We start from the raw sequence: 12,856 nt of genomic DNA on the forward strand, positions 1-12,856 counted from the left end.
AAACAACAAAAATTGTTGTTGAAATATTATAGAGGTATTTTTAAAATTTCCCACAAATGTGTTATTTTAAGTAATGTATCAATCTCTACCCGTGTTTCTTCGTATCTCCAGAACGGTTTGAAACATCAAATTTCTGTAAACGGTTTCTTTGTATCTTTTGAAAACCACCTAAGCGGTTGGGTACGATAATAAGCATTTGTTTGAAATATTGACTTTCGAAAAAAGTAAAAAAAAAAATTCAATCCCACTTTAGTTTATTTTTATTCATTCGGATATGACCATCATAGTATTTGACATTAACATACTTTGGATATACATTGGGGTCCCGGGTTCGATCCCAGCTCCCGCCAAGTGAACTTTGTGGTGGACAAACACCGTGTGCGTGGGTTTCCTCGGGGTTCTCCCGTTTCTTCCCATTTTCTTCATTCCACTGTTTTATTCACTTCTCATCATCACCGTCTCTTTTATTCTAGCCGGCATAACCGTGAGACGTAAAACTTAAAAGACTCCATTTTCATCTTTACTTTGGATATACACTGTATCGTCCTTATTATCTACGTTATTTCTGTTGTAGAGGTCTTCAAAATTTGTATGTCTGTAATATTGTACCGTCTTTAGTTTGCACGCTGAATAACAATATGTGGTATTTGCCAGTTTTCGTTAATCATGTAGATTTGATATGTGTAATTATCTCTTCGAGGCGTGCACCCAAAAATTTTAGTTGGGAAAGGGACCAGGCTTGGAGGGAGGTGTACAGTACTACAAACCACTAGGCCTACGTAGTATTGAACAAGTATTATTCTGCACACACAAAAGATATAAGTAATTGTAAAATACTTTCAACAATAATTTCAGAAAACATGATAGCACTAGATTGTTTTTATAACAAAAAGAGTAGGCCTACATATGAAAAGAAAAATGAAATGAAATCTTTGAGTTTTACGTCGCACGGTTATGCCGGCTAGGCTAAAGGAGAGAGTGATGATGGGAAATGAATGAAATGGTGGAATGAAGAAAGTGGGAAGAAAAGAGGAAAACCCCGAGGAAACCCACGCACACGGTGTTTGTCCACCACAAAGTTGGCGCGAGCTGGGATCGAACCAGGGATCCCAAGGACCACAGGTGAACGCTCGCCTACATATAAAGTGTAAGATCAAATTTTCATGCCACATCCATCATTTTCCTGTTAAACAAGTGTCGTTTTACTCAGAAAATGTACAAATGTATGTTAAGCTAGTGACATATATGAAGAAAAAAATAAATAAAATTGATTTAGAAGAGTGTAATAGGTAAAGTGTATTAGTATACCACAATAATGGAACGGGTAGTATAGTGGAATTATAGTTATAGTGTATTGCCTGTCACATGCGAAGACCATTACCCAAATGATCTATGACATTTTATTTAGATGTGACAGATAGTAAAATAAAAGAGATTGAATAAAAAATAAGAAGAAGAATGCATAATGTAATTAATTAATATTCAGAATAACAGAAACAATTACACATAGGTCAAATACACAAATAAAACACGGAAAGAAAGAAGCATATAATTACTATAAAACGTGTAAATTGCCAATACATAATTTTAACTTGTCATACAATACCATACATTAGTTATACTTTCTGACTGAGTTTAGACGACAGCTACTCAGAAACTTCATGTCGAAACTCTGAACGGAACGAAGTGAATCCGAAATGGTGGAAGCCGAATTAATTATTGATTCCGAAAGAATGATCGTTGAATGATAGATTTGCTTTAGAAGTTTTACTTTTTATACGCACCATCGTCCTTGTTTGTTACAACTAGTTGGCACTGCATTTTTGAATCTTAGACAGTTCAAATAATAATTTTCTGATAAATATTATTGGTATGTATACAAATATGAAGGTTATTATTATTATTATTATTATTATTATTATTATTATTATTATTATTATTATTATTATTATTATTATTATTATTATTATTATTATTATTATTCAGCTTCGGAACCGTGTATTTGTCCACCAGAACGTCACCAGATATTTTGTTTTTAACTTTTCTTGCAAACAGTAGATCAGATCACAGATGCACATATCGAGGTCAGCTAGATGTTATGTTATAGCTTGTTGTGGGAAAGTTTATTTTTCAGTTCAGACAACCTTGAGCTCAGGTTATTCTTACTTTAGGATGCTTTGACTATTTTCTCACCTTCCGCGTACCAAATATTCGCACTGAAAAATATTATTTTAATTGTTCTTTCTGTTTCATGTTAATAAAAAAAACTTTATGCACTATTAAGTGATAATTCACTTATTATATGATACTAGGAACTTTAGCAGGGAGGAGTTCGGACCCAACATATTTATGTTGGGTTGGCAACATTGTTAAACCGGCATATTATACGAAACAATTTTGCCCCTGTTGACATGTAAATGATTCACTCTGTACGAACGCAAACATATGAATGTGTATTAGATGTTGGATTCATCTCGCCTTATGAGGGACTATAACAATCTTGCCTGGTATTAGTAGGTCAGAAGTTTCTGTTCAGTAATGTCCCTTTTTTTCATTTTTCTAGTTTTGTTTTCTGGGCGATTGATAAATGTGGCGAGTCGAGTCAAGGGATAAGTATTGACAACTTGACATGCAGGCAGGTCGAACAAAAACAACACCCTACCATCCCCACACCAAGCAACTACTATTTCCCAATAGGTTGAAAATCCCATTGGATCAATGAAAGTCGGCTTTTATCGATTCCCCGCTAATAGGTTGCTCTTCTACGGTTGACTAATGGTGGGAGAATGTATCGATGGCCTCCACACATACACACACATGTGCAAGTTCAGGGTGTGTTTGAGAGAGAGTGTGTGTGGTAGGGAGAAAAATTGCTCCGATAGACGTGAGAGAGGAGATAGATACAATCTAGTACAGTTCACAATTTGATATTTGCCAGTCTACGATTTAACTGTAATTGAAAGCCTCTTAATCAATCGTATGTTGAAAGTTATCTACAGTCCAAACCAAGATTGTATGCATCATGCAAAAATCCTGTGACCGAAACCCGTGTGATTCACCACCATATTCACGGAAAGCTCCACCATAGTGTGTGCTACAAATTTTTGTTTAATTGGTTTAAAATGAATGTGTATTTATTTTAGCGTAACTTTGGTATTTGAGCGTAACTTGAAATTTGTAACAAGTCTAAATATGACAAGTCGATAGTTATGATCAAACAGTTTTTAGGGTTTTTAGAAATGAAATTATTATTTTAGATTTGAAATGAGTTTAGACATTACACCATAGCTTCATAGGAATCGAATAACACAGTCTAACTATATTTTCTGATAGTCATGATATAAGCTATGGGTTAAGTTCCAAAGTTGGTCGTCCGTATCTAGCAAAATTTTGAAAATTTATCGGGAAGAAATGGATAATTCGTTTACTTGTGTGCTTCATAATAAGTAATGTGAGCAGAAATTGTGTTTATTTTTCTTTATGAGTGGTTTCAAACATGGAACTATTTGGCAAGCGGAGGGAACTACAGGGTAATTCTTTTAAAACACACGGATTTTATTTGGGTCTAGAATTTCTAACTGAAGTCCGATTTTCATGCGGTTTGTGGCAAATGATCAAGGAAGGATGGGAAATTTATGGGACTTTGTTTACTTGTTTAAATTAATCCGGGATAATATCGATCACGTCTCAAGAAAAACAGCAAATTTTCGCCAGTGTACCATACAATTAGAATGAGGATTTGGATTTTTGAAGCGAAACTGCAGAAAACAAATTAACTGTTAGTAAGATTACAAATTAAGTGTTAGTGGTAACTCCCATAAATCACATGTTGAATAGCTATAGCCACTTTCTTGCCACAAACACGGAGAGATTTCTTGGGTGACCTAAGGAGTCGATAACTGACATCTTTCACAACACCCGCCTGCGGAATCCGATGCTTCCCTATCTCACTCAGAACCGATCCTGTTTCTTCCCATTTATTCACTAGCGACCACATTATATTCCTATCTTGTTAAGAATGTGAGGCAAATTTGTTTCTGATGCTCTTTGCATAGCAACAACAGATTCCGTTCTCCAAAGTTTTAACGATAATTTTATGTTTTTCCAAAGAGCACATTATTCTCACTGTGTGCTGATCATACTCACACAGTAGCACAGAATTGTACAGCACAATTCCCAATACAGCTGGCCCAGTTTCTTGTTTCTTATTGGCGTTGGCAAGGTTGCTATCTAACGAAGAAAACTTAAATCTCCACACTACACCGCACTTCATTCCAATTGTAAGGTACACTGGAGAAAATTTGCTGTTTTTCTTAAGGCGTAATCGATATTACCCTGGATGAATTTAAACCAGCAAATCTCCCATCTTTCCTTGATGATGTGCCACAAACCGCATGAAAATCGGACTTCAGTTAGAAATTCTAGACCCAAATGAAACCGGTGAGTTTTAAAAGAATCACCCTTTATTTTGCGAAACGTTACCGCATGGTTGGATTATGAGAAAGTAATGACCATTTGTATTATGAACATAGCTGCAAGTATACAGAGACGTTCAAGTTGGTATCCTTACGCAGAGACGAGAAATTATACTCTGTTAATTTTAACAAAGCAGATCCAAACTTCCCTAACCCTAAGCTAACCCGACCCTACCTTACTCTACTCTATCCTAAAATAACCTACTCTACTATACCATTTTAGAACAGTCTTTAAAAAATAATGGACTAATTTTAAATTTTCGTAGCTGTTATTACGCTTTTTATCGAAAACCAGGCGAACGGCCAACTTTAGAATAAACGACTAAGCTATTATAGCTATTTTAACTGTAATACCTGTAGCTATCCCAACACTGCAAATGTACTGTAATACACTTACTTGTTTTATCTGCTCCGATAAATTTCTAGTTTCACCAATTTACTCTTTTTGTTCCAACTTTTGACTCTCGGAGCTAACCTTGTCTGCCTCCGTGATCCCTCGTTTACAGACATCTAACAACTTCCTAGATACAGCATAGCATTTAGTAAGATCTTAGCAAATCTTTTTATACGTGTGGCACGCTGTCTACGTTTTTTTTTCTTTCATTTACAGCTTTGACTTCTTACACAATTTTCAAAATTACGTAAATTATTATTTAATTTTGGGTAGTTTATGCTATAGTGTTGATTATTTTCTTTCGTTGTGTCGTTTGAAAACTGGGTTTTCCTGATAAAAATCTCTATCAGATTCACAATATCATCATCAAATATGATCCAAGTTTACATTATGACTTGCTGCTCAAAATTAAAATTTTAGAAGGGATGAAGATGGCTTCGTAATATTACATACGATTTCATTGGTAATGATTTTTTTATGCTCTGGTAGATAGGTTTCTTTTTGTAACAGTAATGTATTTTTCCTTACTGATTCTGGCAGGTACCCAGAATGCTAAATATGTTTTGAATTTATGTAATAGCACTCTAAACTTTATTTTTGATCCATGATGACAACATAAAATAACGTAAATATTGCAATATTCTGACGGAATTTTAATACCTTTACCGAATTATAATACCTTTTTATTATAGAAACAAGTATATTTTTTTTACAAAGTTCTTTTAAGTCTCCTTTTCTCTAATCTTTTAAAATGCTTTCAGTGTATAATTTTATACGAAGCTTCTCGGTACAGGATGTGGCCTCGGTATAAACGATGTCTTAGCCCACTGTGGCCTCAGACGGAGATCGCTTATACTCCATAGCCCATAGCAGTCCCGAGAGTGGGTGTTAAAGCATATCTTCGTTTCTCATAGCAACCTCGGGAGATGGTTTTTAAGGATTTCACTCCATAGCTCATGCAGGCCTCAGGAGTAGGTATTAGAGGAAGCCTCGGTAGCCCATGGAAACCTCAGGAGAAGATTTTATAGGTGAGCGATCAGCACTGAACTGTGATAATTTTCTTGTCCCGTTGTCCTTTTTATAGCCATCTTCTAGGAAGGAGAACCCACGAAGTAACAGTCGGCTTTCTTCGAGTTTTCCGAAATCTCTTCGTTTCTTCCTAGAGGTGTAATCTCCTTCTATAGTCTCCCACTGTCTGTTTACAATCGTAAAAACGTATGTTTGTAGTGAAAACATGTGGCTTGCAGTACTTGTGGGTATATGGATCCTTACCATATTTTGACCTTAATATGATCCTTACCGTATCCTTACCATATCTTGACCTAATCTTTACCTAAAACAAGTTAGTTTCTCTTTTGAACACTGCAAAAAAAAAAAAAAAAAGACGACATTAGATAGATGAAATACCGGTACTCTGGGTCCCCATTGCATATCAGTCTGCAGAATTTGCAGATCATAACGAAACATACCGCAAAAGATGCAGCATACAATTTACAAGTGCTATGCTGTTATCGCAAACTAAAACTCAAGTTTCGCATTGCGCTGACACATATTGATGCGTAACTGGATCCCGTAGTATAAAATTTATTGAAAACTCTACTTCTGTTGACACATTCGATAAACTGCTTTCACTGGCAAACATCTGTGTACATAATAAAGTTTTTTCTCACAGACTTAGCTTAGATCCGTAATTCAAATAACACACATTAAGCTTCACTAAACGCGGCCATATTACTAAGCGTTTCGAGAGAAGTAGTAAAATATACAGTGCTATTATTCATGATCTTCCCGATTACAAACCAGAGCAAATTATCTTAACAACAGACACGCGAAAGTGATATCAATGGAAATATATGGAACACTATTTACCTTAAAAAACGCTTGTAACTTTTAATTTAATAATAACAGTAATATGCGAAATGGTGTACGATGCAAGTATCAACAAGCGAAATCGTTTGCCACATTATACAATATCATAAAATTAAGTGTTGTTAACTCAACATAACTTCTACTGTTTGCAAATTTAGTACTGCTGCACATCAAGCTATTAAAAAGGTCGGTCAAAAAGTAACGCATAATTTACTGTAGCTTGCTAATAGTAATGGTAAGCACTACAAAAACGAAATTGTGTAGGTAGAAACATTGATTTTTTACTTCCTAGGCTACACCTAATTTTTATCCTGTTTGGCAGGTAAGTTACCATGGGCGATCCATATGACGTCCTATTACGCCGATCGAATTCCTATACAAACCCAGGGATAATTTAGCAACATCGATTCACAGTAGGTTGTGGGGACGATACAATGAATCGAAGTAATTTGTACCGATAGGTTCAGAGGTTTCGGTGTGGTGATCGCAGCCTCCACTACTAGCAGCGGTTAGGTAGACCATCAACAAACACAACCAATGGAAACATGTCAGTCATTGAGAAACTTACCCCTCCGAAAAAAAAAATACATGTATAAGCACGAGACAAATTAATAAGGTATACAGGTATAGCAAAAGCATCTAATTCAACGGTTAAAATAAAAGAAAAGTGCTCGCTAAATTCCTAAGCTTTTCATAACGGAGATTTTGCAAATTAGGAGGAACGTTTGTGATGATCTTCCGCCAAGTTTCTCTGGGGATTGTCCAGAATGCTTTCATAGAATTGTCATGTATGATGAAACCTGGGTGTTTCATTTTGATTCTAAAATCAAAAGCCAATCGATGGAATGGAGCCACTCATGATTTCCGCGTCAAACGAAGCTTCGACTTACCAGGTCACACAGTATATTGATTGCGACATTGTTCTGGAATCACAAGGGGTGATTTCCATAGATTTTTTTCAAACTATTAGTAGAAAATAATATTGTTCCTCCTTGGACAAGCTCCAGCGTATTTTACGAACAAAGAAACCAGAGTTACATGCAAGGGACATCAAGTTTTATCTCGATATCACAAGACTACATGCTGCACGCATGATAGTTCAGATGATTAACCAACTAGGATCGACAGTGCTGCTACAACTCCCACACAATCCCGACGTAACGCCATCAGGTTTCTATGTGTGTGAACTACTGAAGGCTATTCAGAGTGGGGAACAGTTTCGAGATCACAATGATCTCATTGTTGTGCGGACAAATTGTAGTGACCAACCTAAAGACATCCATTTCATGGACATAAAGAGGCTGCAGAGTAGTGAACCAAATGGATCACATATTGAGCAACATTTCCAAAAGACTAATGCTTCTACTTATAGTATGCAATTCCTCTAGTCCTTAACATTACCGCAAGGTGACCAGACGTCCCGTTTCAGCCGGGACAGTCCCTTTTTTCCTCCGTTGTTCCGTTTTTATCTGATTTTCAAACGGGACGCGTAAATGTCCCGTTTTTAAGCAAAAATGACCCAGGTGTCAAGTAACTATTATTCAAAATATAAATTATCAATGCAAATTCTACACTCTTCCGTACCAACACTCATTGGGAAGGTTCAGCTGTGTCTGGAACTTCTGAATGTTCAAATGGGAATTGGGTGTTCCGTGCTTCAAGTGGAAATTGAGTTGGAATTCTGAGTGTTCAAGTAGTTAAAAGTACTGTTGGGCTGTACTTAAGTTAGAAACGAAACGCTGTGTTATCATTCTTACTTGTATATTTTGTAAATTGAAAACACTGCTGAGTCCCAAAATGCAATGTGGAAGTCAGATATATCTTATATATATATATATATATATATATATATATATATATATATATATATATATATATATATATATATATATATATATATGCAAAGGTTGCTTTAAAAGTAACGCCCAATCAGCTCGGTAATGCAAGGTGACCAGAACTTTTACTTTCCAAAACGGGACGCACACGACTCGGCGATGGGAGGCGGGGTATATATATGGAAACTTTTACCGTTTTGGAAAGTAAAAGTTCTGGTCACCTTGCATTACCGAGCTGATTGGGCGTTACTTTTAAAGCAACCTTTGCACATATTTCAAATCTACATATTAAACAAAACGTTAGAATACCGCATTCATTATCCAGTGAAATAAACTAAGACAGCTACAGTACCACAAATGCTAGGCTGCATTGATTGCAAATTTGGAGCGAACAGATCGACTTTCATTGAGTATTCACAGAATTTTTTAGTGCATCAATTATTATCGTGAATGAACACGACATGCAAACAGTTTAATTTGCATATCAGCGAAAAATATAATGGCTTTGAAAAATTGTGTTCGCAGAACAAAACAAAAAGGGCTTTCTATTTTTAATACTGAAAATTGTATTTTCTATTGTTTACAATGAGAATTCGTGCCGCCAAATGCTTTTTCTAAAGTTAAGTATACGGGCATCTCATTTTTCTGTGATTATTTATCTATGGTATGTCCAATTGCGACATACGACTCCGTACGACACTAAGCGCACGCTCTCGAATCACCATTCAAATTTGGTTAAGAGTGGTTCTGGCCATCTCAAAGAAGTATCCGGACAAACAAAGCCTAAGTCGCCTAAAGAAGAGCTCCGCTCAAATAATAATTTTCGAGTGATCTGCAACTGGAATAACGTAACTGAATCGACCGTGGCAATGTACACTCATGTCCAAAAATTATTGTTGCATGCCTAGTCCGGTATATCTTATAATGTTAGTATGTGTATAATCGGCAAAGACATGTATATGGCAAATTTCATGTCAAAAGAACAGTAAATAAGAACAATAAAACGAAAATAAAACTTTCTTGTCCATTTGGCAACATTTTGTTTTACTCATTATAATTTTCGTATTTATAATTCTTTTCCTATGAAATTTACCACAAATATACATTTCCCGATTATACACATAGTGTCAGTATTAAAAGTACCCTGCAAAATCATTATCAAATTATATTGTTACAAGAAGACACTTATAGATATGCGACAATCATTTTGGACATGAGTGTACATCCAAAGTATTATAGTGTTATGATATAGCATTTTAGTGTTATAATATTTTTTGTTATGATATAGCACATCAGAAATGAATAGGGACAAAGTTACAAAGTATTAAGAATTGGACTCTTTATCCTGAAAGTTCATTGCATTAAATTGTTTTTCTTTCTGTTTGACATTTCATAACTTCTCTACTAATACGACAGAGCACTGGAAACAAATCACCAGATCCACGTTCTCTACTTAAACTTGTATTGCAAGATAGTCCATAAAACTCGGCACTCGAAAACCCGACAGTCCGGATAACTTGGCCACACTCTGGCATGGCGAAAGAAAACCGCGCGCAGACCCATTCAAGGTCATTGCCAGTGTGCGTGTGTCCGAGTAGCTAGTTTCTGTAAAGTCGGCTAGTTAATTTTCATTATAGACAGCTTTATGCCTTCATAAAGTATTTTTCTGAGGTCTGTCTTATTAGGGAAATTACTATTCAGTGCGTATTCATTAATTTTTATTTTCATGTATAGTATAGGCTCTATGCCTTCATAAAGTACGTACGTTTCCTTTATTTAAAGGTAATTGGGTAGTTTATTCTCTGTTCTATTCTCAAGTAACCAATACAGACAAGTACAGTAGTACTTTGTTTTCTAAGGAAACACTTGTACTTATAGAAAGCGCGCCCAGACGATAGCCAGGCGGGAGACTGAATTTTGCACAAAGAAGCCGTCATAATGTTTCTGGTTCCTTTGGAAGAAGAAAAACTAAACGTTGCCATACGTAATGCTTTCCTTCCCCTCTCAACCACGGTTTCTCTTCCATCATGTCTCTTGGGGTGATATTGTTTTAAAGAAAAAAGGTCATTGACAAAGATTTGGCAACAGTTTGGGTTCAGTTTATTGCCTGTCAGTTAGTTTTCGAGGGAGAGGAAAACCAAACAGGACAGTATGAAAAGAAACCTCACACGGGGGTGGCATCCCTTTGTGAGCAAGTCTGTCTATAGACTGGGGCTACTATACCTAGGTATTATTTTTTAACCCCATTCCCGATAACAGCATTTCCACAAACTCGGCTAACCTTCGGTCCACATTAGACTGAGTTTTCAGGACTCAACTGTAGAGATGCGCACGAGTCGAGTCGAGTCGAGATTTAAGCCTATCTCGATTCGTCTCGAGAAAATGTTGTCTCGACTAGTGTCTCGACTCGATAATATGTTTCTGTCGCGACTCGACAGTTTCTGTCTTGACGCGACTCGAATTCGAGACGAGACGTCTCGAAACTCGAGTCAAGACAAAATATACGAGTTAAAATATACGCACACATCAGTCAGAACATTATGACTACCTACCTAATTGTCAGTATGTCCACCTTTGACACGGATAACAAAGGCGATGTGTCTTGGCATGGACGCAATGATCCTTGGGAGGTCGCTGAAGACAGTTGGCACCACACACAGACACACATTAATTATAACTACAGTAGAGCGTCGATTATCCGAACGTCGGTCAACCGAACGACCGCTTAACCGAACTGTGTACTCGCTCGCACCTGTTACTCTCCCACCCTACCGTCCATCATCCCCCTCACTCCCAAACCAAGTTTCCCACAGTAGTCGCCACACTGAGCCACCGCTGTCGGAACATTGCTTCTAATGGGGCCTTCATAAGGCGCTGCTAACCGGCCAAGCCGCTGTTTTTATGGATAAATTTACTGTACAGTACTTCTTTTTGGCAAATAAACATGTACAGTTCGATTATCCGAACAAACCAGTTTTCCGAACACTCATGTCCCCCAATTACTTCGGATAATCGAAGCTCTACTGTATTCTAAATTACTATAGACTGCAATTTCTCATTCAGACAATTTATGAAGTTCAATTGATTGCAATAGTTTTACACAAATTAGGTATAGACTACGGATAATAGTTTTATACAAACTAAATAATAAAATATTATTATTATTATTATTATTATTATTATTATTATTATTATTATTATTATTATTATTATATTTGAAATATAATCAAACATCACGACATTAATTATTAGTTTTAATTAACTGAATTGAGCTGAAAATTAAATCTTGATCTCGAAAGATTAACTATTAAGAGCCTGCCTTACTAAAAATAATACAAAATATACCATTTTTCTTCTGCTTGTTTATTCATCAGTGAAAGGAGATAATCAAATGCAAGTCACCACAATCATAAATAATGCTATTCTACAACAGAAAATATGAACCTGAAGAATGTTCAGTGTTGCCATCCATAGAAATTAGAGTGTTGCCAGAAAAACAATTTCCCTAAAATCTAAATTAAGGCAGCCAGTAGAGGAACAAACTCAACTGCACTTGATTACGTATCATATTGTTTTGGTTTCCTGTGAACTACTTTTTAAATAATAGTTGTATTTAGTTTGTAATAATGAAAATAGTTTTAACACGCAGTTATTAAAACTAAATAATAATGTTAATTAAAAAGTAGTTCACAAGAAACCAAAGCAACATGATACGTAATCAAATGCAGTTGAGTTCATTCCTCTACTCTTTGTCTTAACTTAGATTTTAGGGAAATTGTTTTTCTGGCAACACTGTAATTTCTATGGATTGCAACACTGAACATTCTTCAGATTTATATTTTCTGTTGTAGAATAGCATTATCTATGATTGTGGTGACTTGCATATCATTATCTCCTTTCACTGATGAATAATCAAGCAAAAGAAAAATTGTAAATTTCGTATTATTTTTAGTAAGGCAGACTCTCAAATTTATGCGTTCTGTACCGTTCTAAAGTAATAAATGTTGGAATTGGGTCATTCCATGTAAAATCACTTAATTTTAAAACATGGCCGTGCTTCAATGTCTTAGATTCTCTTGAAAATATTTTCATATATTAATACCAATGAAATTATGGTAAATTAATTTTTTTCCGATTTTTGGGGTGTGGGCCGGGGGAAATTTTTGAAAAATGTAAATTTTGCTTCAATTTCACTTTTTTGCACTCAGCATCATGGAACTAAATTACCATAATATCCTTATTTTTGATTTTATTGGGCTCATCCAAGCATCAAACAAAAGCTC

The sequence above is a fragment of the Thermobia domestica genome, chromosome 18 (assembly GCF_964235325.1).
Source record: "Thermobia domestica chromosome 18, izTheDome1.hap1.1, whole genome shotgun sequence".
Classification (NCBI taxonomy): domain Eukaryota; kingdom Metazoa; phylum Arthropoda; class Insecta; order Zygentoma; family Lepismatidae; genus Thermobia; species Thermobia domestica.